Source organism: Salminus brasiliensis, chromosome 21, assembly GCF_030463535.1.
Source record: "Salminus brasiliensis chromosome 21, fSalBra1.hap2, whole genome shotgun sequence".
Taxonomy (NCBI): domain Eukaryota; kingdom Metazoa; phylum Chordata; class Actinopteri; order Characiformes; family Bryconidae; genus Salminus; species Salminus brasiliensis.
Window position 1 is genome coordinate 13,731,346 of NC_132898.1, and position 25,871 is coordinate 13,757,216.

Below are 25,871 nucleotides of genomic sequence, written 5' to 3' on the forward strand. Positions count from 1 at the left end.
CCGGAAATCCAGCCTCCATCAATCTGTCCGCCTGCAGCTGTGTCCGGCTCACTGTGTATTGTTCTGTAACTGTGTTAAAGGTAAGTGATCTTTCAGTTTCAAAACCTGTATTGACTGTCTTTGTTGTCTTTCAGGTTCCGAGGATGCCATTACCCCTTCCCTCCCTGATGGTGCATCTGTCCATCAAGGTTTAATCCATCTGCCACTGTGTACGGCTCGCTGTCAATCTGTTTGCTACTGTCTAACAGGTAGGTGATCATTCAGTTTCTATACATGTATTGATTTTCTTTGTTGTCTTACAGGTTTAGAGGATGCCATTACCCCTTCCCTCCCTGATGGTGCATCTGTCCGTCAAGGGTCCATCCATCTGTCACTGTGTACGGCTCGCTGTCTATCTGTTTGCTGCTGTCTAACAGGTAGGTGATCATTCAGTTTCTAAACATGTATTGACTTTCTTTGTTGTCTTACAGGCTTTCTGGACTCCAGGACCCCCCCCCATTCCCCATGCCTCACTTTCTATTGTTCTGCAACTGTGTAAAAGGTAAGTGATCTTTCAGTTTCAAACCCTGTATTAATTTTCTTTGTTATCTTTTAGGTTCTGAGGATGCCAATACCCCTTCCCTCCCTGATGGTGCATCTGTCCATCAAGGTTCCATCCATCTGCCACTCTGTATGGCTCGCTGTCTATCTGTTTTCTACTGTGTAACAGGTAGGTGATCATTCAGTTTCTATACATGTATTGATTTTCTTTATTCTCTTCCAGGTTTAGAGGATGCCATTACCCCTTCCCTCCCTGATGGTGCATCTGTCCATCAAGGTTCCATCCTTCTGCCACTGTGTATGGCTCGCTGTCTATCTGTTTGCTACTGTTTAACAGGTAGGTGATCATTCAGTTTCAATACATGTATTGATTTTCTTTGTTGTCTTACAGGTTTAGAGGATGCCATTACCCCTTCCCTCCCTGATGGTGCTTCCTTCCATCAAGGGTCCATCCATTTGCAACTGTGTACGGCTCGCTGTCTATCTGTTTGCTACTGACTAACAGGTAGGTGATCATTCAGTTTCTTTACATGTATTGATTTTCTTTGTTGTCTTACATACTTTCAGGACTCCAAGACCCCCCCCCCCTCCTTCCTAATGGTGGATCCATTAAACAAGTGTCTGTCAATTGCAACTATTTGTGTGACTCGATCTTTCGGACTAGAAGTGTGTTAGAGTTAGTTTATCATTCAGATTCTATACATGTATTGACATTTTTTTTTTTTGTCTTACAGGTTTAGGACCTTCAGAGCCCCTCCCTCCCTGACCGTAGATTCAGCCACCATCAATCTGTCCATCTGCAGCTGTGTCTGGCTCACTGTCTATTGTTCTGCAACTGTGTAAAAGGTAAGTGATATTTCAGTTTCAAAACCTGTATTGATTGTCTTTGTTATCTTTTAGGTTCTGAGGATGCCAATACCCCTTCCCTTCCTAATGGTGCATCTGTCCATCAAGGTTCCATCCATCTGCCACTGTGTATGGCTCGCTGTCTATCTGTTTGCTACTGTCTAACAGGTAGGTGATCATTCAGTTTCTATACATGTATTGATTTTCTTTGTTGTCTTACAGGTTTATAGGATGCCATTACCCATTCCCTCCCTGATGGTGCATCTGTCCATCAAGGGTCCATCCATCTGTCACTGTGTACGGCTCACTGTCTATCTGTTTGCTACTGTCTAACGGGTAGGTGATCATTCAGTTTCTATACATGTATTGATTTTCTTTGTTGTCTTACAGGTTTAGAGGATGCCATTACCCCTTCCCTCCCTGATGGTGCTTCCTTCCATCAAGGGTCCATCCATCTGCAACTGTGTACGGCTCGCTGTCTATCTGTTTGCTACTGACTAACAGGTAGGTGATCATTCAGTTTCTTTACATGTATTGATTTTCTTTGTTGTCTTACATACTTTCAGGACTCCAAGACCCCCCCCCCCCTCCTTCCTAATGGTGGATCCATTAAACAAGTGTCTGTCAATTGCAACTATTTGTGTGACTCGATCTTTCGGACTAGAAGTGTGTTAGAGTTAGTTTATCATTCAGATTCTATACATGTATTGACATTTTTTTTTTTTTGTCTTACAGGTTTAGGACCTTCAGAGCCCCTCCCTCCCTGACCGTAGATTCAGCCACCATCAATCTGTCCATCTGCAGCTGTGTCTGGCTCACTGTCTATTGTTCTGCAACTGTGTAAAAGGTAAGTGATATTTCAGTTTCAAAACCTGTATTGATTGTCTTTGTTATCTTTTAGGTTCTGAGGATGCCAATACCCCTTCCCTTCCTAATGGTGCATCTGTCCATCAAGGTTCCATCCATCTGCCACTGTGTATGGCTCGCTGTCTATCTGTTTGCTACTGTCTAACAGGTAGGTGATCATTCAGTTTCTATACATGTATTGATTTTCTTTGTTGTCTTACAGGTTTATAGGATGCCATTACCCATTCCCTCCCTGATGGTGCATCTGTCCATCAAGGGTCCATCCATCTGTCACTGTGTACGGCTCACTGTCTATCTGTTTGCTACTGTCTAACGGGTAGGTGATCATTCAGTTTCTATACATGTATTGATTTTCTTTGTTGTCTTACAGGTTTAGAGGATGCCATTACCCCTTCCCTCCCTGATGGTGCTTCCTTCCATCAAGGGTCCATCCATCTGCAACTGTGTACGGCTCGCTGTCTATCTGTTTGCTACTGACTAACAGGTAGGTGATCATTCAGTTTCTTTACATGTATTGATTTTCTTTGTTGTCTTACAGGATTAGAGGATGCCATTACCCCTTCCCTCCCTCATGGTGCATCTGTCCATCAAGGTTCCATCCATCTGCCACTGTGTATGGCTCGCTGTCTATCTGTTTGCTACTGTCTAACAGGTAGGTGATCATTCAGTTTCTATACATGTATTGATTTTCTTTGTTGTCTTACAGGTTTAGAGGATGCCATTACCCCTTCCCTCCCTGATGGTGCATCTGACCGTCAAGGGTCCATCCATCTGTCACTGTGTACGGCTCGTTGTCTATCTGTTTTCTACTGTCTAACAGGTAGGTGATCATTCAGTTTCTATACATGCATTTATTTTTTTTTCTTGTCTTACAGGTTTAGAGGATGCCATTACCCCTTCCCTCCCTGATGGTGCATCTGTCCATCAAGGTTCCATCCATCTGCCACTGTGTACGGCTCGCTGTCTGTCTGTCTGCCCCTGTCTAACAGGTAGGTGATCATTCAGTTTCTATACATGTATTTATTTTTTTTTCTTGTCTTACAGGTTTAGAGGATGCCATTACCCATTCCCTCCCTGATGGTGTGTGTCCATCAAGGGTCCATCCATCTGTCACTGTGTACGGCTCGCTGTCTATCTGTTTTCTACTGTCTAACAGGTAGGTGATCATTCAGTTTCTATACATGTATTGATTTTCTTTGTTGTCTTACAGGCTTTCAGGACTCCAGGACCCCCCCCTCCTTCCTAATGGTGGATCCATCAAAGAATTGTCTGTCCATTGCAACTATATGTGTGACTCGATATTTATCCTACTGCAAGTGTGTAAGAGTTAGTTCATCATTCAGTTTCTATATATGTATTGACTTTTTTTTGTCTTACAGGTTTAGGACCTTCTGAGCCCCTCCCTCGCTGACCGTAAATCAAGCCTCCATCAATCTGTCCGTCTGCAGCTGTGTCTGGCTCACTGTGTATTGTTCTGCAACTGTGTTAAAGGTAAGTGATCTTTCAGGTTCAAAACCTGTATTGACTGTCTTAGTTGTCTTTCATGTTCCGAGGATGCCATTACCCCTTCCCTCCCTGATGGTGCATCTGTCCGTCAAGGGTCCATCCATCTGTCACTGTGTACGGCTCGCTGTCTATCTGTTTGCTGCTGTCTAACAGGTAGGTGATCATTCAGTTTCTAAACATGTATTGACTTTCTTTCTTGTCTTACAGGCTTTCTGGACTCCAGGACCCCCCCATTCCCCATGCCTCACTGTCTATTGTTCTGCAACTGTGTAAAAGGTAAGTGATCTTTCAGTTTCAAACCCTGTATTAATTTTCTTTGTTAGCTTTTAGGTTCTGAGGATGCCAATACCCCTTCCCTCCCTGATTGTGCATCTGTCCATCAAGGGTCCATCCATCTGTCAATGTGTACGGCTCGCTGTCTATCTGTTTTCTACAGTCTAACAGATAGGTGATCATTCAGTTTCAATACATGTATTGATTTTCTTTGTTGTCTTATAGGCTTTCAGGACTCCAGGACCCCCCCCTCCTTCCTAATGGTGGATCCATGAAAGAAGTGTCTGTCCATTGCAACTATTTGTGTGACTCGATATTTTTCCTACATCGAGTGTGTAAGAGAGAGTTCATCATTCAGTTTCTATATATGTATTGACTTTTTTTGTCTTACAGGTTTAGGACCTTCTGAGCCCCTCCCTCGCTGACCGGAAATCCAGCCTCCATCAATCTGTCCGCCTGCAGCTGTGTCTGGCTCACTGTGTATTGTTCTGCAACTGTGTAAAAGGTAAGTGATCTTTCAGATTTAAAACCTGTATTGACTGTCTTTGTTGTCTTTCAGGTTCCGAGGATGCCATCACCCCTTCCCTCCCTGATGGTGCATCTGTCCATCAAGGTTTAATCCATCTAGCACTTTGTACGGCTCGCTGTCAATCTATTTGCTGCTGTCCAACAGGTAGGTGATCATTCAGTTTCTATACATGTATTGATTTTCTTTGTTGTCTTACAGGTTTAGACGATGCCATTACCCTTTCCCTCCCTGATGGTGCAGCTGTCCATCAAGGTTCCATCCATCTGCCACTGTGTATGGCTCGCTGTCTATCTGTTTGCTACTGTGTAACAGATAGGTGATCATTCAGTTTCAATACATGTATTGATTTTCTTTGTTGTCTTACAGGTTTAGAGGATGCCATTACCCCTTCCCTCCCTCATGGTGCATCTGTCCATCAAGGTTCCGTCCATCTGCCACTGTGTATGGCTCGCTGTCTATCTGTTTACTACTGCCTAATAGGTAAGTGATCATTCAGTTTCTATACATGTATTGATTTTCTTTGTTGTCTTACAGGTTTAGAGGATGCCATTACCCCTTCCCTCCCTGATGGTGCATCTGTCCATAAAGGTTCCATCCATCTGCCACTGTGTACGGCTCGCTGTCTGTCTGTCTGCACCTGTCTAACAGGTAGGTGATCATTCAGTTTCTATACATGTATTGATTTTCTTTGTTGTCTTATAGGCTTTCAGGACTCCAGGACCCCCCCCTCCTTCCTAATGGTGGATCCATGAAAGAAGTGTCTGACCATTGCAACTCTTTGTGTGACTCGATATTTTTCCTACTGCAAGTGTGTAAGAGAGAGTTCATCATTCAATTTCTATATATGCATTGATTTTTTTTGTCTTACAGGTTTAGGACCTTCTAAGCCCCACCCTCGCTGACCGTAAATCCAGCCTCCATCAATCTGTCCGCCTGCAGCTGTGTCTGGCTCACTGTGTATTGTTCTGCAACTGTGTAAAAGGTAAGTGATCTTTCAGATTTAAAACCTGTATTGACTGTCTTTGTTGTCTTTCAGGTTCCGAGGATGCCATCACCCCTTCCCTCCCTGATGGTGCATCTGTCCATCAAGGTTTAATCCATCTGCCACTGTGTACGGCTCGCTGTCAATCTGTTTGCTACTGTCTAACAGGTAGGTGATCATTCAGTTTCTATACATGTATTGACACTGTTTGTTGTCTTACAGGTTTAGAGGATGCCATTACCCTTTCCCTCCCTGATGATGCATCTGTCAATCAAGGGTCTATCTGTCTGCACCTGTGTAACAGGTAGGTGATCATTCAGTTTCTATACATGTATTGACTTTCTTTGTTGTCTTACAGACTTTCAGGACTCCAGGACCCCCCCCCCCTCCTTCCTAATGGTGGATCCATGAAACAAGTGTATGTCCGTTGCAACTATTTGTGTGACTCGATCTTTCTGACTGCAAGTGAGTTAGAGTTAATTTATCATTCAGTTTCTATACATGTATTGACGTTTTTTTTTGTTTTTTTTTGTCTTACAGGTTTAGGACCTTCAGAGCCCCTCCCTCCCTGACCGTAGATTCAGCCACCATCAATCTGTCCATCTGCAGCTGTGTCTGGCTCACTGTCTATTGTTCTGCAACTGTGTAAAAGGTAAGTGATATTTCAGTTTCAAAACCTGTATCGATTGTCTTTGTTATCTATTAGTTTCTGAGGATGCCAATACCCCTACCCTTCCTGATGGTGCATCTGTCCATCAAGGTCCCATCCATCTGCCACTGTGTATGGCTCGCTGTCTATCTTTTTGCTACTGTCTAACAGGTAGGTGATCATTCAGTTTCTATACATGTATTGATTTTCTTTGTTGTCTTACAGGTTTAGAGGATGCCATTACCCCTTCCCTCCCTGATGCTGCATCTGTCCATCAAGGTTCCATCCATCTGCCACTGTGTACGGCTCGCTGTCTGTCTGTCTGCCCCTGTCTAACAGGTAGGTGATCATTCAGTTTCTATACATGTATTTATTTTTCTTTCTTGTCTTACAGGTTTAGAGGATGCCATTACCCATTCCCTCCCTGATGGTGCTTCCTTCCATCAGGGGTCCATCCATCTGTCACTGTGTACGTCTCGCTGTCTATCTGCTTTCTACTGTCTAACAGGTAGGTGATCATTCAGTTTCTATACATGTATTGATTTTCTTTGTTGTCTTACAGGCTTTCAGGACTCCAGGACCCCCCATTCCCCATGCCTCACTGTCTATTGTTCTGCAACTGTGTAAAAGGTAAGTGATCTTTCAGTTTCAAAACCTGTATTAATTTTCTTTGTTATCTTTTAGGTTCTGAGGATGCCATTACCCCTTCCCTCCCTGATGGTGCATCTGTCCATCAAGGGTCCATCCATCTGTCACTGTGTACGGCTCACTGTCTATCTGTTTTCTTCTCTCTAACAGGTAGGTGATCATTCAGTTTCTATACATGTATTGACTTTCTTTGTTGTCTTACAGACTTTCAGGACTCCAGGACCCCCCCCCTCCTTCCTAATGGTGGATCCATCAAACAAGTGTCTGTTAATTGCAACTATTTGTGTGACTCGATCTTTCTGACTACAAGTGTGTTAGAGTTAGTTTATCATTCAGTTTCTATACAGGTATTGACATTTTTTTTTTGTCTTACAGGTTTAGGACCTTCAGAGCCCCTCCCTCCCTGACCGTAGATTCAGCCACCATCAATCTGTCCATCTGCAGCTGTGTCTGGCTTACTGTCTATTGTTCTGCAACTGTGTAAAAGGTAAGTGATATTTCAGTTTCAAAACCTGTATCGATTGTCTTTGTTATCTATTAGTTTCTGAGGATGCCAATACCCCTTCCCTTCCTGATGGTGCATCTGTCCATCAAGGTTCCATCCTTCCGCCACTGTGTATGGCTCGCTGTCTATCTGTTTGCTACTGTCTAACAGGTAGGTGATCATTCAGTTTCTATACATGTATTTATTTTCTTTGTTGTCTTACAGGTTTATAGGATGCCATTACCCCTTCCCTCCCTGATGGTGCATCTGTCCATCAAGGGTCCATCCATCTGTCACTTTGTACGGCTCTCTGTCAATCTGTTTGCTACTGTCTAACAAGTAGGTGATCATTCAGTTTCTATACATGTATTGATTTTCTTCGTTGTCTTTCAGGTTCCGAGGATGCCATTACCCTTTCCCTCCCTGATGGTGCATATGTCCATCAAGGTTTAATCCATCTACCACTTTGTACGGCTCGCTGTCAATCTGTTTGCTACTGTCTAACAGGTAGGTGATCATTCAGTTTCTATACATGTATTGATTTTCTTTGTTGTCTTACAGGCTTTCAGGACTCCAGGACCCCCCCCTCCTTCCTAATGGTGGATCCATCAAAGAAGTGTCTGTCCATTGCAACTATTTGTGTGACTCGATATTTATCCTACTGCAAGTGTATAAGAGTTAGTTCATCATTCAATTTCTATATATGTATTGACTTTTTTTTGTCTTACAGGTTTAGGACCTTCTGAGCCCCTCCCTCGCTGACCATGAATCCAGCCTCCATCAATCTGTCCGTCTGCAGCTGTGTCTGGCTCACTGTGTATTTTTCTGCAACTGTGTTAAAGGTAAGTGATCTTTCAGTTTGTTTGTTGTCTTACAGGTTTAGAGGATGCCATTACCCTTTCCCTCCCTGATGATGCATCTGTCAATCAAGGGTCTATCTGTCTGCACCTGTGTAACAGGTAGGTGATCATTCAGTTTCTATACATGTATTGACTTTCTTTGTTGTCTTACAGACTTTCAGGACTCCAGGACCCCCCCCCCCTCCTTCCTAATGGCGGATCCTAGAAACTGTCACTTTGTACGGCTCTCTGTCAATCTGTTTGCTACTGTCTAACAAGTAGGTGATCATTCAGTTTCTATACATGTATTGATTTTCTTCGTTGTCTTTCAGGTTCCGAGGATGCCATTACCCTTTCCCTCCCTGATGGTGCATATGTCCATCAAGGTTTAATCCATCTACCACTTTGTACGGCTCGCTGTCAATCTGTTTGCTACTGTCTAACAGGTAGGTGATCATTCAGTTTCTATACATGTATTGATTTTCTTTGTTGTCTTACAGGTTTAGAGGATGCCATTACCCCTTCCCTCCCTGATGGTGCATCTGTCCATCAAGGTTCCATCCATCTGCCACTGTGTACGGCTCGCTGTCTGTCTGTCTGCCCCTGTCTAACAGGTAGGTGATCATTAAGTTTCTATACATGCATTTATTTTTTTTTTTTTTGTCTTACAGGTTTAGAGGATGCCATTACCCCTTCCCTCCCTGATGGTGCATCCTTCCATCAAGGGTCCATCCATCTGTCACTGTGTACGGCTCGCTGTCTATCTGTTTTCTACTGTCTAACAGGTAGGTGATCATTCAGTTTCTATACATGTATTGATTTTCTTTGTTGTCTTACAGGCTTTCAGGACTCCAGGACCCCCCCCTCCTTCCTAATGGTGGATCCATCAAAGAAGTGTCTGTCCATTGCAACTATTTGTGTGACTCGATATTTATCCTACTGCAAGTGTATAAGAGTTAGTTCATCATTCAATTTCTATATATGTATTGACTTTTTTTTGTCTTACAGGTTTAGGACCTTCTGAGCCCCTCCCTCGCTGACCATGAATCCAGCCTCCATCAATCTGTCCGTCTGCAGCTGTGTCTGGCTCACTGTGTATTTTTCTGCAACTGTGTTAAAGGTAAGTGATCTTTCAGTTTCAATACCTGTATTGACTGTCTTTGTTGTCTTTCAGGTTCCGAGGATGCCATTACCCCTTCCCTCCCTGATGGTGCATCTGTCTATCAAGGTTCCATCCATCTACCACTTTGTACGGCTCGCTGTCAATCTGTTTGCTACTGTCTAACAGGTAGGTGATCATTCAGTTTCTATACATGTATTGATTTTCTTTATTCTCTTCCAGGTTTAGAGGATGCCATTACCCCTTCCCTCCCTGATGGTGCATCTGTCCATCAAGATTCCATCCTTCTGCCACTGTGTATGGCTCGCTGTCTATCTGTTTGCTACTGTTTAACAGGTAGGTGATCATTCTGTTTCAATACATGTATTGATTTTCTTTGTTGTCTTACAGGTTTAGAGGATGCCATTACCCCTTCCCTCCCTGATGGTGCATCCTTCCATCAAGGGTCCATCCATCTGCAACTGTGTACGGCTCGCTGTCTATCTGTTTGCTACTGACTAACAGGTAGGTGATCATTCAGTTTCTTTACAAGTATTGATTTTCTTTGTTGTCTTACAGGTTTAGAGGATGCCATTACCCCTTCCCTCCCTCATGGTGCATCTGTCCATCAAGGTTCCATCCATCTGCCACTGTGTATGGCTCGCTGTCTATCTGTTTGCTACTGTCTAACAGGTAGGTGATCATTCAGTTTCTATACATGTATTGATTTTCTTTGTTGTCTTACAGGTTTAGAGGATGCCATTACCCCTTCCCTCCCTGATGGTGCATCTGTCCATCAAGGGTCCATCCATCTGTCAATGTGTACGGCTCGCTGTCTATCTGTTTTCTACAGTCTAACAGGTAGGTGATCATTCAGTTTCTATACATGTATTGATTTTTCTTTGTTGTCTTATAGGCTTTCAGGACTCCAGGACCCCCCCCCCCCCTCCTTCCTAATGGTGGATCCATGAAAGAAGTGTCTGTCCATTGCAACTATTTGTTTGACTCGATATTTTTCCTACTGCAAGTGTGTAAGAGAGAGTTCATCATTCAATTTCTATATATGTATTGACTTTTTTTGTCTTACAGGTTTAGGACCTTCTGAGCCCCTCCCTCGCTGACCGTAAATCCAGCCTCCATCAATCTGTCCGCCTGCAGCTGTGTCTGGCTCACTGTGTATTGTTCTGCAACTGTGTAAAAGGTAAGTGATCTTTCAGATTTAAAACCTGTATTGACTGTCTTTGTTGTCTTTCAGGTTCCGAGGATGCCATCACCCCTTCCCTCCCTGATGGTGCATCTGTCCATCAAGGTTTAATCCATCTACCACTTTGTACGGCTCGCTGTCAATCTGTTTGCTACTGTCTAACAGGTAGGTGATCATTCAGTTTCTATACATGTATTGACTTTCTTTGTTGTCTTACAGGCTTTCAGGACTCCAGGACCGCCCCATTCCCTCCCTGATGGTGCATCTTTCCATCAAGGGTCCATCCATCTGTCACTGTGTACGGCTCGCTGTCTATCTTTTTTCTTCTGTCTAACAGGTAGGTGATCATTCAGTTTTATACATGTATTGATTTTCTTTGTTGTTTTACAGACTTTCAGGACTCCAGGACCACCCCCCCCCCTCCTTCCTAATGGTGGATCCATCAAACAAGTGTCTGTCCATTGCAACTATTTGTGTGACTCGATCTTTCTGACTGCAAGTGTGTAAAAGTTAGTTCATCATTCAGTTTCTATACATGTATTGACGTTTTTTTTTTGTCTTACAGGTTTAGGACTTTCAGAGCCCCTCCCTCCCTGGCCGTAGATTCAACCACCATCAATCTGTCCATCTGCAGCTGTGTCTGGCTCACTGTCTATTGTTCTGCAACTGTGTAAAAGGTAAGTGATATTTCAGTTTCAAAACCTGTATTGATTGTCTTTGTTATCTTTCAGGTTCCGAGGATGCCATTACCCCTTCCCTCCCTGATGGTGCATCTGTCCATCAAGGTTTCATCCATCTGCCACTGTGTACGGCTCGCTATCTATCTGTTTGCTACTGTCTAACAGGTAGGTGATCATTCAGTTTTTATACATATATTGATTTTCTTTGTTGTCTTACAGTTTTAGAGGATGCCATTACCCCTTCCCTCCCTGATGGTGCATCTGTCCATCAAGGTTCCATCCATCTGCGACTGTGTACGGCTCGCTGTCTGTCTGTCTGCACCTGTCTAACAGGTAGGTGATCATTCAGTTTCTATACATGTATTTATTTTTTTTTGTTGTCTTACAGGTTTAGAGGATGCCATTACCCATTCCCTTCCTGATGGTGCATCTGTCCATCAAGGTCTCATCCATCTGCCACTGTGTATGGCTCGCTGTCTATCTGTTTGCTACTGTCTAACAGGTAGGTGATCATTCAGTTTCTAAACATGTATTGACTTTCTTTGTTGTCTTACAGGCTTTCAGGACCCCAGGACCCCCCCCCACTTCCCTCCCTGATGGTGCATCTGTCAATCATGGGTCCATCCATCTGTCACTGTGTACGGCTCGCTGTCTATCTGTTTTCTACTGTCTAATTGGTAGGTGATCATTCAGTTTCTATATATGTATTGATTTTCTTTGTTGTCTTATAGGTTTAGATGATGCCATTACCCCTTACATCCCTGATGGTGCATCTGTCCGTCAAGGGTCCATCCATCTGTCACTGTGTACGGCTCATTGTCTATCTGTTTTCTACTGTCTAACAGGTAGGTGATCATTCAGTTTCTATACATGTATTGATTTTCTTTGTTGTGTTACAGGTTTAGAGGATGCCATTACCCCTTCCCTCCCTGATGGTGCATCTGTCCGTCAAGAGTCCATCCGTCACTGTGTACGGCTCGTTGTCTATCTGTTTTCTCCTGTCTAACAGGTAGGTGATCATTCAGTTTCTAAACATGTATTGACTTTCTTTTTTGTCTTACAGGCTTTCAGGACTCCAGGACCACCCCCCACCCTACCCTCCCTGATGGTGCATCTGTCAATCAAGGGTCCATCGATCTGTCACTGTGTACGGCTCGCTGTCTATCTGTTTTCTACTGTCTAATTGGTAGGTGATCATTCAGTTTCTATACATGTATTGATTTTCTTTGTTGTCTTATAGGTTTAGAGGATGCCATTACCCCTTCCCTCCCTGAAGGTGCATCTATCCATCAAAGGTCCATCCATCTGTCACTGTGTACGGCTCGCTGTCTATCTGTTTGCTGCTGTCTAACAGGTAGGTGATCATTCAGTTTCTATACATGTATTGACTTTCTTTGTTGTCTTACAGACTTTCAGGACTCCAGGACCCCCCCCCCTCCTTCCTAATGGTGGGTCCATCAAACAAGTGTTTGTCCGTTGCAACTATTTGTGTGACTCGATCTTTCTGACTGCAAGTGTGTTAGAGTTAGTTTATCATTCAGTTTCTATACATGTATTGACGTGTTTTTTTTTTTTTTGTCTTACAGGTTTAGGACCTTCAGAGCCCTTCCCTCCCTGACCGTAGATTCAGCCACCATCAATCTGTCCATCTGCAGCTGTGTCTGGCTCATTGTCTATTGTTCTGCAACTGTGTAAAAGGTAAGTGATATTTCAGTTTCAAAACCTGTATCGATTGTCTTTGTTATCTATTAGTTTCTGAGGATGCCAATACCCCTTACCTTCCTGATGGTGCAGCTGTCCATCAAGGTCCCATCCATCTGCCACTGTGTATGGCTCGCTGTCTATCTGTTTGCTACTGTCTAACAGGTAGGGGATCATTCAGTTTCTATACATGTATTGACTTTATTTGTTTTTTTTACAGGCTTTCAGGACTCCAGGACCCCCCCCCCTCCTTCCTAATGGTGTATCCATCAAACAAGGGTCTGTCCATTGCAACTATTTGTGTAACTCGATATCTATCCGATTGCAAGTGTGTAAGAGTTAGTTTATCATTCAGTTTCTACATATGTATTGACTTTTTTTTGTTTTTTTTTGTCTTACAGGTTTAGGACCTTCTGAGCCCCTCCCTCGCTGACCGTAAATCCAGCCTCCATTAATCTGTCCGTCTGCAGCTGTGTCTGGCTCACTGTGTATTGTTCTGCAACTGTGTAAAAGGTAAGTGATCTTTCAGATTCAAAACCTGTATTGACTGTCTTTGTCTTCTTACAGGTTTAGAGGATGCCATTACCCCTACCCTCCCTGATGGTGCATCTCTCCGTCAAGGGTCCATCCATCTATCACTGTGTACGGCTCGTTGTCTATCTGTTTTCTACTGTCTAACAGGTAGGTGATCATTCAGTTTCTATACATGTATTGATTTTCTTTGTTGTCTTATAGGTTTAGAGGATGCCATTACCCCTTCCCTCCCTGATGGTGCATCTGTCCATCAAGGTTTCATCCATCTGCCACTGTGTACGGCTCGCTGTCTATCTGTTTGCTACTGTCTAACAGGTAGGTGATCATTCAGTTTCTATACATGTATTGACTTTCTTTGTTGTCTTACAGACTTTCAGGTCTCCAGGACCCCCCCCCTCCTTCCTAATGGTGGATCCATCAAACAAGTGTATGTCCGTTGCAACTATTTGTGTGACTCGATCTTTCTGACTGCAAGTGAGTTAGAGTTAGTTTATCATTCAGTTTCTATACATGTATTGACGTTTTTTTTTTTTTTTTTTTTTGTCTTACAGGTTTAGGACCTTCAGAGCCCCTCCCTGCCTGACCGTAGATTTAGCCACCATCAATCTGTCCATCTGCAGCTGTGTCTGCCTCACTGTCTATTGTTCTGCAACTGTGTAAAAGGTAAGTGATCTTTCATTTTCAAAACCTGTATTAATTTTCTTTGTTATCTTTTAGGTTCTGAGGATGCCAATACCCCTTCCCTCCCTGATGGTGCATCTGTCCATCAAGGGTCCATCCATCTGCAATTGTGTACGGCTCGCTGTCTATCTGTTTGCTACTGACTAACAGGTAGGTGATCATTCAGTTTCTATACAGGTATTTATTTTATTTGTTCTCTTCCAGGTTTAGAGGATGCCATTACCCCTTCCCTCCTTTATAGTGCATCTGTCCATCAAGGTTCCATCCATCTGCCACTCTGTATGGCTCGCTGTCTATCTGTTTTCTACTGTGTAACAGGTAGGTGATCATTCAGTTTCTATACATGTATTGATTTTCTTTGTTGTCTTACAGGTTTAGAGGATGCCATTTCTCCTTCCCTCCCTGATGGTGCATCTGTCCATCAAGGTTCCATCCATCTGTCACTGTGTACGGCTCGTTGTCTATCTGTTTGCTACTGTCTAACAGGTAGGTGATCATTCAGTTTCTATACATGTATTGATTTTCTTTGTTGTCTTACAGGTTTAGAGGATGCCATTACCCATTCCCTTCCTGATGGTGCATCTGTCCATCAAGGTCCCATCCATCTGCCACTGTGTATGGCTCGCTGTCTATCTGTTTGCTACTGTCTAACAGGTAGGTGATCATTCAGTTTCTATCCATGTATTGACTTTCTTTGTTGTCTTTCAGACTTTCAGGACTCCAAGACCCCCCCCCCTCCTTCCTAATGGTGCATCCATCAAACAAGTGTCTGTCAATTGCAACTATTTGTGTGACTCGATCTTTCTGACTACAAGTGTGTTAGAGTTAGTTTATCATTCAGTTTCTATACATGTATTGACATTTTTTTTTGTCTTACAGGTTTAGGACCTTCAGAGCCCCTCCCTCCCTGACTGTAGATTCAGCCACCATCAATCTGTCCATCTGCAGCTGTGTCTGGCTTACTGTCTATTGTTCTGCAACTGTGTAAAAGGTAAGTGATATTTCAGTTTCAAAACCTGTATCGATTGTCTTTGTTATCTATTAGTTTCTGAGGATGCCAATACCCCTTCCCTTCCTGATGGTGCATCTGTCCATCAAGGTTCCATCCTTCTGCCACTGTGTATGGCTCGCTTTCTATCTGTTTGCTACTGTCTAACAGGTAGGTGATCATTCAGTTTCTATACATGTATTGACTTTCTTTGTTGTCTTACAGGCTTTCAGGACTCCAGGACCCCCCCCCCCTTCTTCCTAATGGTGGATCCATGAAACAAGTGTCTGTCCATTGTAACTATTTGTGTGACTCGATATCTATCTGACTGCAAGTGTGTAAGAGTTAGTTCATCATTCAGTTTCTGTTCATGTATTGACTTGTTTTTGTCTTACAGGTTTAGGACCTTCTGAGCCCCTCCCTCGCTGACCGTGAATCCAGCCTCCATCAATCTGTTTGTCTGCAGCTGTGTGTGGCTCACTGTGTATTGTTCTGCAACTGTGTAAAAGGTAAGTGATCTTTCAGTTTCAAAACCTGTATTGACTGTCTTTGTTGTCTTTCAGGTTCCGAGGATGCCATTACCCCTTCCCTCCCTGATGGTGCATCTGTCCATCAAGGTTTAATCCATCTACCACTTTGTACGGCTCGCTGTCAATCTTTTTGCTACTGTTTAACAGGTAGGTGATCATTCAGTTTCTATACATGTATTGATTTTCTTTGTTTTCTTACAGGTTTAGAGGATGCCATTACCCCTTCCATCCCTGATGGTGCATCTGTCCATCAAGGGTCCATCCATCTGTCACTGTGTACGGCTCGCTGTCTATCTGTTTGCTACTGTCTAACAGGTAGGTGATCATTCAGTTTCTATACATGTATTGATTTTCTTTGTTGTCTTACAGGTTTAGAGGATGCCATTACCCCTTCCCTCCCTGATGGTGCATCTGTCCATCAAGGTTCCATCCATCTGCCACTGTGTACGGCTCGCTGTCTGTCTGTCTGCCCCTGTCTAACAGGTAGGTGATCATTCAGTTTCTATACATGTATTTATTTTTTTTTCTTGTCTTACAGGTTTAGAGGATGCCATTACCCATTCCCTCCCTGATGGTGCATCTGTCCATCAAGGGTCCATCCATCTGTCACTGTGTACGGCTCGCTGTCAATCTGTTTGCTACTGTCTAACAGGTAGGTGATCATTCAGTTTCTATACATGTATTGATTTTCTTTGTTGTCTTACAGGCTTTCAGGACTCCAGGACCCCCCCCTCCTTCCTAATGGTGGATCCATCAAAGAAGTGTCTGTCCATTGCAACTATTTGTGTGACTCGATATTTATCCTACTGCAAGTGTATAAGAGTTAGTTCATCATTCAATTTCTATATATGTATTGACTTTTTTTTGTCTTACAGGTTTAGGACCTTCTGAGCCCCTCCCTCGCTGACCATAAATCCAGCCTCCATCAATCTGTCCGTCTGCAGCTGTGTCTGGCTCACTGTGTATTTTTCTGCAACTGTGTTAAAGGTAAGTGATCTTAAAGTTTCAATACCTGTATTGACTGTCTTTGTTGTCTTTCAGGTTCCGAGGATGCCATTACCCCTTCCCTCCCTGATGGTGCATCTGTCCATCAAGGTTTAATCCATCTGCCACTGTGTACGGCTCGCTGTCAATCTGTTTGCTACTGTCTAACAGGTAGGTGATCATTCAGTTTCTATACATGTATTGATTTTCTTTGTTGTCTTACAGGTTTGGAGGATGCCATTACCCCTTCCCTCCGTGATGGTGCATCTGTCCGTCAAGGGTCCATCCATCTGTCACTGTGTACGGCTCGCTGTCTATCTGTTTGCTGCTGTCTAACAGGTAGGTGATCATTCAGTTTCTAAACATGTATTGACTTTCTTTGTTGTCTTACAGGCTTTCTGGACTCCAGGACCCCCCCATTCCCCATGCCTCACTGTCTATTGTTCTGCAACTGTGTAAAAGGTAAGTGATCTTTCAGTTTCAAACCCTGTATTAATTTTCTTTGTTATCTTTTAGGTTCTGAGGATGCCAATACCCCTTCCCTCCCTGATTGTGCATCTGTCCATCAAGGGTCCATCCATCTGCAACTGTGTACGGCTCGCTGTCTATCTGTTTGCTACTGACTAACAGGTAGGTGATCATTCAGTTTCTATACAGGTATTTATTTTCTTTGTTCTCTTCCAGGTTTAGAGGATGCCATTACCCCTTCCCTCCTGAATGGTGCATCTGTCCATCAAGGTTCCATCCATCTGCCACTCTGTATGGCTCGCTGTCTGTTTTCTACTGTGTAACAGGTAGGTGATCATTCAGTTTCTATACATGTATTGATTTTCTTTGTTGTCTTACAGGTTTATAGGATGCCATTACCCCTTTCCCTCCCTAATGGTGCATCTGTCCATCAAGGGTCCATCCATCTGCAACTGTGTATGGCTCGCTGTCGATCTGTTTGCTACTGACTAACAGGTAAGTGATCATTCAGTTTCTATACATGTATTGATTTTCTTTTTTGTCTTACAGGTTTAGAGGATGCCATTACCCCTTCCGTCCCTGATGGTGTATCTGTCCATCAAGGTTCCATCCATCTGCCACTGTGTACGGCTCGCTGTCTGTCTGTCTGCACCTGTCTAACAGGTAAGTGATCATTCAGTTTCTATACATGTATTGATTTTTTTTGTTGTCTTACAGGTTTAGAGGATGCCATTACCCATTCCCTCCCTGATGGTGCATCTGTCCATCAAGGGTCCATCCATCTGTCAATGTGTACGGCTCGCTGTCTATCTGTTTTCTACAGTCTAACAGGTAGGTGATCATTCAGTTTCTATACATGTATTGATTTTTCTTTGTTGTCTTATAGGCTTTCAGGACTCCAGGACCCCCCCCCTCCTTCCTAATGGTGGATCCATGAAAGAAGTTTCTGTCCATTGCAACTATTTGTTTGACTCGATATTTTTCCTACTGCAAGTGTGTAAGAGAGAGTTCATCATTCAATTTCTATATATGTATTGACTTTTTTTGTCTTACAGGTTTAGGACCTTCTGAGCCCCTCCCTCGCTGACCGTAAATCCAGCCTCCATCAATCTGTCCGCCTGCAGCTGTGTCTGGCTCACTGTGTATTGTTCTGCAACTGTGTAAAAGGTAAGTGATCTTTCAGATTTAAAACCTGTATTGACTGTCTTTGTTGTCTTTCAGGTTCCGAGGATGCCATCACCCCTTCCCTCCCTGATGGTGCATCTGTCCATCAAGGTTTAATCCATCTACCACTTTGTACGGCTCGCTGTCAATCTGTTTGCTACTGTCTAACAGGTAGGTGATCATTCAGTTTCTATACATGTATTGACTTTCTTTGTTGTCTTACAGGCTTCCAGGACTCCAGGACCGCCCCATTCCCTCCCTGATGGTGCATCTTTCCATCAAGGGTCCATCCATCTGTCACTGTGTACGGCTCGCTGTCTATCTTTTTTCTTCTGTCTAACAGGTAGGTGATCATTCAGTTTTATACATGTATTGATTTTCTTTGTTGTTTTACAGACTTTTAGGACTCCAGGACCACCCCCCCCCCTCCTTCCTAATGGTGGATCCATCAAACAAGTTTCTGTCCATTGCAACTATTTGTGTGACTCGATCTTTCTGACTGCAAGTGTGTAAAAGTTAGTTCATCATTCAGTTTCTATACATGTATTGACGTTTTTTTTTTGTCTTACAGGTTTAGGACTTTCAGAGCCCCTCCCTCCCTGGCCGTAGATTCAACCACCATCAATCTGTCCATCTGCAGCTGTGTCTGGCTCACTGTCTATTGTTCTGCAACTGTGTAAAAGGTAAGTGATATTTCAGTTTCAAAACCTGTATTGATTGTCTTTGTTATCTTTCAGGTTCCGAGGATGCCATTACCCCTTCCCTCCCTGATGGTGCATTTGTCCATCAAGGTTCCATCCATCTGCGACTGTGTACGGCTCGCTGTCTGTCGGTCTGTACCTGTCTAACAGGTAGGTGATCATTCAGTTTCTATACATGTATTTATTTATTTTTTTTGTCTTACAGGTTTAGAGGATGCCATTACCCCTTCCCTTCCTGAAGGTGCATCTGTCCGTCAAGGGTCCATCCATCTGTCACTGTGTACGGCTCGTTGTCTATCTGTTTTCTACTGTCTAACAGGTAGGTGATCATTCAGTTTCTATACATATATTGACTTTCTTTGTTGTCTTACAGGCTTTCAGGACCCCAGGACCCCTCCCCCCTTCCCTCCCTGATGGTGCATCTGTCCATCAAGATTTCATCCATCTGCCACTGTGTACGGCTCGCTGTCTATCTGTTTGCTACTGTTTAACAGGTAGGTGATCATTCAGTTTCTATACATGTATTGATTTTCTTTGTTGTCTTACAGGTTTATAGGATGCCATTTCCCATTCCCTCCCTGATGGTGCATCTGTCCATCAAAGGTCCATTCATCTGTCACTGTGTATGACTCGCTGTCTATCTGTTTGCTACTGTCTAACAGGTACGTGATCATTCAGTTTTAAAACATGTATTGACTTTCTTTGTCATCTTACAGGCTTTCAGGACTCCAGGACCCCCCCCCTTCATCCTAATTGTGGATCCATCAAACAAGTGTTTGTCCATTGTAACTATTTGTTTGACTCGATATCTATCTGACTGCAAGTGTGTAAGAGTTAGTTCATCATTCAGTTTCTGTACATGTATTGACTTTTTTTGTCTTACAGGTTTAGGACCTTCAGAGCCCTTCCCTCCCTGACCGTAGATTCAGCCACCATCAATCTGTCCATCTGCAGCTGTGTCTTGCTCACTGTCTATTGTTCTGCAACTGTGTAAAAGGTAAGTGATATTTCAGTTTCAAAACCTGTATCAATTGTATTTGTTATCTATTAGTTCCTGAGGATGCCAATACCCCTTACCTTCCTGATGGTGCATCTGTCCATCAAGCTTCCATCCATCTGCCACTGTGTACGGCTCGCTGTCAATCTGTTTGCTACTGTCTAACAGGTAGGTGATCATTCAGTTTCTAAACATGTATTGACTTTCTTTGTTGTCTTACAGGCTTTCAGGACTCCAGGACCCCCCCATTCCCTCCCTGATGGTGCATCTTTCCATCAAGATTTCATCCATCTGCCACTGTGTACGGCTCGCTGTCTATCTGTTTGCTACTGTCTAACAGGTAGGTGATCATTCAGTTTCTATACATGTATTGACCTTTTTTGTTTTTTTTTGTCTTACAAGTTTATGGCCTTCAGAGCCCCTCCCTCCCTGACCGTAGATTCAGCCACCATCAATCTGTCCATCTGCAGCTGTGTCTGGCTCACTGTCTATTGTTCTGCAACTGTGTAAAAGGTAAGTGATATTTCAGTTTCAAAACCTGTATTGATTGTCTTTCTGATCTTTTAGGTTCTGAGGATGCCAATACTCCTTCCCTTCCTGATGGTGCATCTGTCCATCAAGGTTCCATCCATCTGCCACTGTGTACGGCTCGTTATCTATCTTTTTGCTACTGTCTAACAGGTAGGTGATCATTCAGTTTCTATACATATATTGATTTTCTTTTCTGTCTTAAAGGTTTATAGGATGCCACTACCCCTTCCCTCCCTGATGGTGCATCTGTCCATCAAGGTTTAATCCATCTGCCACTGTGTACGGCTCGCTGTCAATCTGTTTGCTACTGTCTGACAGGTAGGTGATCATTCAGTTTCTAAACATGTATTGACTTTCTTTGTTGTCTTGCAGGCTTTCAGGACTCCAGGACCCCCCCATTCCCCATGCCCCACTGTCTATTGTTCTGCAACTGTGTAAAAGGTAAGTGATCTTTCATTTTCAAAACCTGTATTAATTTTCTTTGTTATCTTTGAGGTTCTGAGGATGCCAATACCCCTTCCCTCCCTAATGGTGCATCTGTCCATCAAGGGTCCATCCATCTGCAACTGTGTACGGCTCACTGTCTATCTGTTTGCTACTGACTAACAGGTAGGTGATCATTCAGTTTCTATACATGTATTGATTTTCTTTGTTGTTTTTCAGGTTCCGAGGATGCCATTACCCCTTCCCTCCCTGATGGTGCATCTGTCCATCAAGGTTTAATCCATCTACCACTTTGTACTGCTCGCTGTCAATCTGTTTGCTACTGTCTAACAGGTAGGTGATCATTCAGTTTCTATACATGTATTGATTTTCTTTGTTGTCTTACAGGTTTAGCGGATGCCATTACCCCTTCCCTCCCTGATGGTGCATCTGTCCATCAAGGGTCCATCCATCCGTCACTGTGTACGGCTCGCTATCAATCTGTTTGCTACTGTCTAACAGGTAGATGATCATTCAGTTTCTATACATGTATTGATTTTCTTTGTTGTCTTACAGGCTTTCAGGACTTCAGGACCCCCCCTCCTTCCTAATGGTTGATCCATGAAAGAAGTGTCTGTCCATTGCAACTATTTGTGTGACTCGATATTTATCCTACTGCAATGGTGTAAGAGATAGTTCATCATTCAATTTCTATATATGTATTGACTTTTTTTTGTCTTACAGGTTTAGGACCTTCTGAGCCCCTCCCTCGCTGACCGCAAATCCAGCCTCCACCAATCTGTCCGTCTGCAGCTCTGTCTGGCTCACTGTGTATTGTTCTGCAACTGTGTAAAAGGTCAGTGATCTTTCAGATTCAAAACCTGTATTGACTGTCTTTGTTGTCTTTCAGGTTCCGAGGATGCCATTACCCCTTCCCTCCCTGATGGTGCATCTGTCCATCAAGGGTCCATCCATCTGTCACTGTGTACGGCTCGTTATCTATCTTTTTGCTTCTGTCTAACAGGTAGGTGATCATTCAGTTTCTATACATGTATTGATTTTCTTTGTTGTCTTTCAGGTTCCGATGATGCCATTACCCTTTCCCTCCCTGATGGTGCATCTGTCCATCAAGGTTCCATCCATCTGCCACTGTGTATGGCTCGCTGTCTATCTGTTTGCTACTGTCTAACAGGTAGGTGATCATTCAGTTTCTATACATGTATTGACTTTCTTTGTTGTCTTACAGGCTTTCAGGACTCCAGGACCCCCCCCCCTCCTTCCTAATGGTGGATCCATCAAACAAGTGTCTGTCCATTGCAACTATTTGTGTGACTCGATCTTTCTGACTGCAAGTGTGTTAGTTAGTTTATCATTCAGTTTCTATATATGTATTGACTTTTTTTTTGTTTTACAGATTTAGGACTTTCAGAGCCCCTCCCTCCCTGACCGTAGATTCAGCCACCATCAATCTGTCCATCTGCAGCTTTGTCTGCCTTACTGTGTATTGTTCTGCAACTATGTAAAAGGTAAGTGATCTTTCAGTTTCAAAACCTGTATTGATTGTCTTTGTTGTCTTTTAGGTTCTGAGGATGCCAATACCCCTTCCCTCCCTGATGGTGCATCTGTCCATCAAGGTTTCATCCATATGCCACTGTGTATGGCTCGCTGTCTATCTGTTTGCTACTGTCTAACAGGTATGTAATCATTCAGTTTCTATACATGTATTGATTTTCTTTGTTGTCTTACAGTTTTATGGGATGCCATTACCCCTTCCCTCCCTGATGGTGCATCTTTCCATCAAGGGTCCATCCATCATTCACTGTGTACGGCTCGATGTCTATCTTTTTTCTACTGTCTAACAGGTAGGTGATCATTCAGTTTCTATACATGTATTGATTTTCTTTGTTGTCTTACAGGTTTATAGGATGCCATTACCCCTTCCCTCCCTGATGATGCATCTGTCAATCAAGGGTCTATCTGTCTGCACCTGTCTAACAGGTAGATGATCATTCAGTTTCTATACATGTATTGATTTTCTTTGTTGTCTTACAGGCTTTCAGGACTCCAGGGCCCCCCCCCCCTCCTTCCTAATGGTGGATCCATCAAACAAGTGTCTGTCCATTGCAACTATTTGTGTGATTCTATATTTATTTGACTGCAAGTGTATAAGAATTAGTTCATCATTCAGTTTCTATACATGTATTGATTTTCTTTGTTGTCTTTTAGGTTCTGAGGATGCCAGTACCCCTTCCCTCCCTGATGGTGCATCTGTCCATCAAGGTTTCATCCATCTGCAACTGTGTACGGCTCGCTGTCTATCTGTTTGCTTCTGTCTAACAGGTAGGTGATCATTCAGTTTCTATACATGTATTGACTTTCTTTGTCATCTTTCAGGCTTTCAGGACTCCAGGACCCCCCCCCCCCCTTCATCCTAATTGTGGATCCATCAAACAAGTGTTTGTCCATTGTAACTATTTGTTTGACTCGATATCTATCTGACTGCAAGTGTGTAAGAGTTAGTTCATCATTCAGTTTCTGTACATGTATTGACTTTTTTTGTCTTACAGGTTTAGGACCGTCAGAGCCCTTCCCTCCCTGACCGTAGATTCAGCCACCATCAATCTGTCCATCTGCAGCTGTGTCTGGCTCACTGTCTATTGTTCTGCAACTGTGTAAAAGGTAAGTGATATTTCAGTTTCAAAACCTGTATCGATTGTCTTTGTTATCTATTAGTTCCTGAGGATGCCAATACCCCTTACCTTCCTGATGGTTCATCTGTCCATCAAGGTTTAATCCATCTGCCACTGTATACGGCTCGCTGTCAATCTGTTTGCTACTGTCTAACAGGTAGGTGATCATTCAGTTTCTAAACATGTATTGACTTTCTTTGTTGTCTTACAGGCTTTCAGGACTCCAGGACCCCCCCATTCCCTCCCTGATGGTGCATCTGTCCATCAAGATTTCATCCATCTGCCACTGTGTACGGCTCGCTGTCTATCTGTTTGCTACTGTCTAACAGGTAGGTGATCATTCAGTTTCTATACATGTATTGACCTTTTTTGTTTTTTTTTGTCTTACAAGTTTAGGGCCTTCAGAGCCCCTCCCTCCCTGACCGTAGATTCAGCCACCATCAATCTGTCCATCTGCAGCTGTGTCTGGCTCACTGTCTATTGTTCTGCAACTGTGTAAAAGGTAAGTGATATTTCAGTTTCAAAACCTGTATTGATTGTCTTTCTTATCTTTTAGGTTCTGAGGATGCCAATACTCCTTCCCTTCCTGATGGTGCATCTGTCCATCAAGCTTCCATCCATCTGCCACTGTGTATGGCTCGCTGCCTATCTGTTTGCTACTGTCTAACAGGTAGGTGATCATTCAGTTTCTATACATGTATTGATTTTCTTTTTTGTCTTAAAGGTTTATAGGATGCCATTACCCCTTCCCTCCCTGATGGTGCATCTGTCCATCAAGGGTCCATCCATGTGTCACTGTGTACGGCTCGTTATCTATCTTTTTGCTACTGTCTAACAGGTAGGTGATCATTCAGTTTCTATACATATATTGATTTTCTTTTTTGTCTTAAAGGTTTATAGGATGCCACTACCCCTTCCCTCCCTGATGGTGCATCTGTCCATCAAGGTTTAATCCATCTGCCACTGTGTACGGCTCGCTGTCAATCTGTTTGCTACTGTCTGACAGGTAGGTGATCATTCAGTTTCTAAACATGTATTGACTTTCTTTGTTGTCTTGCAGGCTTTCAGGACTCCAGGACCCCCCCATTCCCCATGCCTCACTGTCTATTGTTCTGCAACTGTGTAAAAGGTAAGTGATCTTTCATTTTCAAAACCTGTATTAATTTTCTTTGTTATCTTTGAGGTTCTGAGGATGCCAATACCCCTTCCCTCCCTAATGGTGCATCTGTCCATCAAGGGTCCATCCATCTGCAACTGTGTACGGCTCACTGTCTATCTGTTTGCTACTGACTAACAGGTAGGTGATCATTCAGTTTCTATACATGTATTGATTTTCTTTGTTGTTTTTCAGGTTCCGAGGATGCCATTACCCCTTCCCTCCCTGATGGTGCAGCTGTCCATCAAGGTTTAATCCATCTACCACTTTGTACGGCTCGCTGTCAATCTGTTTGCTACTGTCTAACAGGTAGGTGATCATTCAGTTTCTATACATGTATTGATTTTCTTTGTTGTCTTACAGTTTTATGGGATGCCATTACCCCTTCCCTCCCTGATGGTGCATCTTTCCATCAAGGGTCCATCCATCATTCACTGTGTACGGCTCGATGTCTATCTTTTTTCTACTGTCTAACAGGTAGGTGATCATTCAGTTTCTATACATGTATTGATTTTCTTTGTTGTCTTACAGGTTTATAGGATGCCATTACCCATTCCCTCCCTGATGATGCATCTGTCAATCAAGGGTCTGTCTGTCTGCACCTGTCTAACAGGTAGATGATCATTCAGTTTCTATACATGTATTGATTTTCTTTGTTGTCTTACAGGCTTTCAGGACTCCAGGGCCCCCCCCCCCTCCTTCCTAATGGTGGATCCATCAAACAAGTGTCTGTCCATTGCAACTATTTGTGTGATTCTATATTTATTTGACTGCAAGTGTATAAGAATTAGTTCATCATTCAGTTTCTATACATGTATTGATTTTCTTTGTTGTCTTTTAGGTTCTGAGGATGCCAATACCCCTTCCCTCCCTGATGGTGCATCTGTCCATCAAGGTTTCATCCATCTGCAACTGTGTACGGCTCGCTGTCTATCTGTTTGCTTCTGTCTAACAGGTAGGTGATCATTCAGTTTCTATACATGTATTGATTTTCTTTGTTCTCTTCCAGGTTAAGAGGATGCCATTACCCCTTCCCTCCCTGATGGTGCATCTGTCCATCAAGGTTCCATCCATCTTCCACTGTGTACGGCTCGCTGTCTATCTGTTTGCTACTGTTTAACAGGTAGGTGATCATTCAGTTTCAATACATGTATTGATTTTCTTTGTTGTCTTTCAG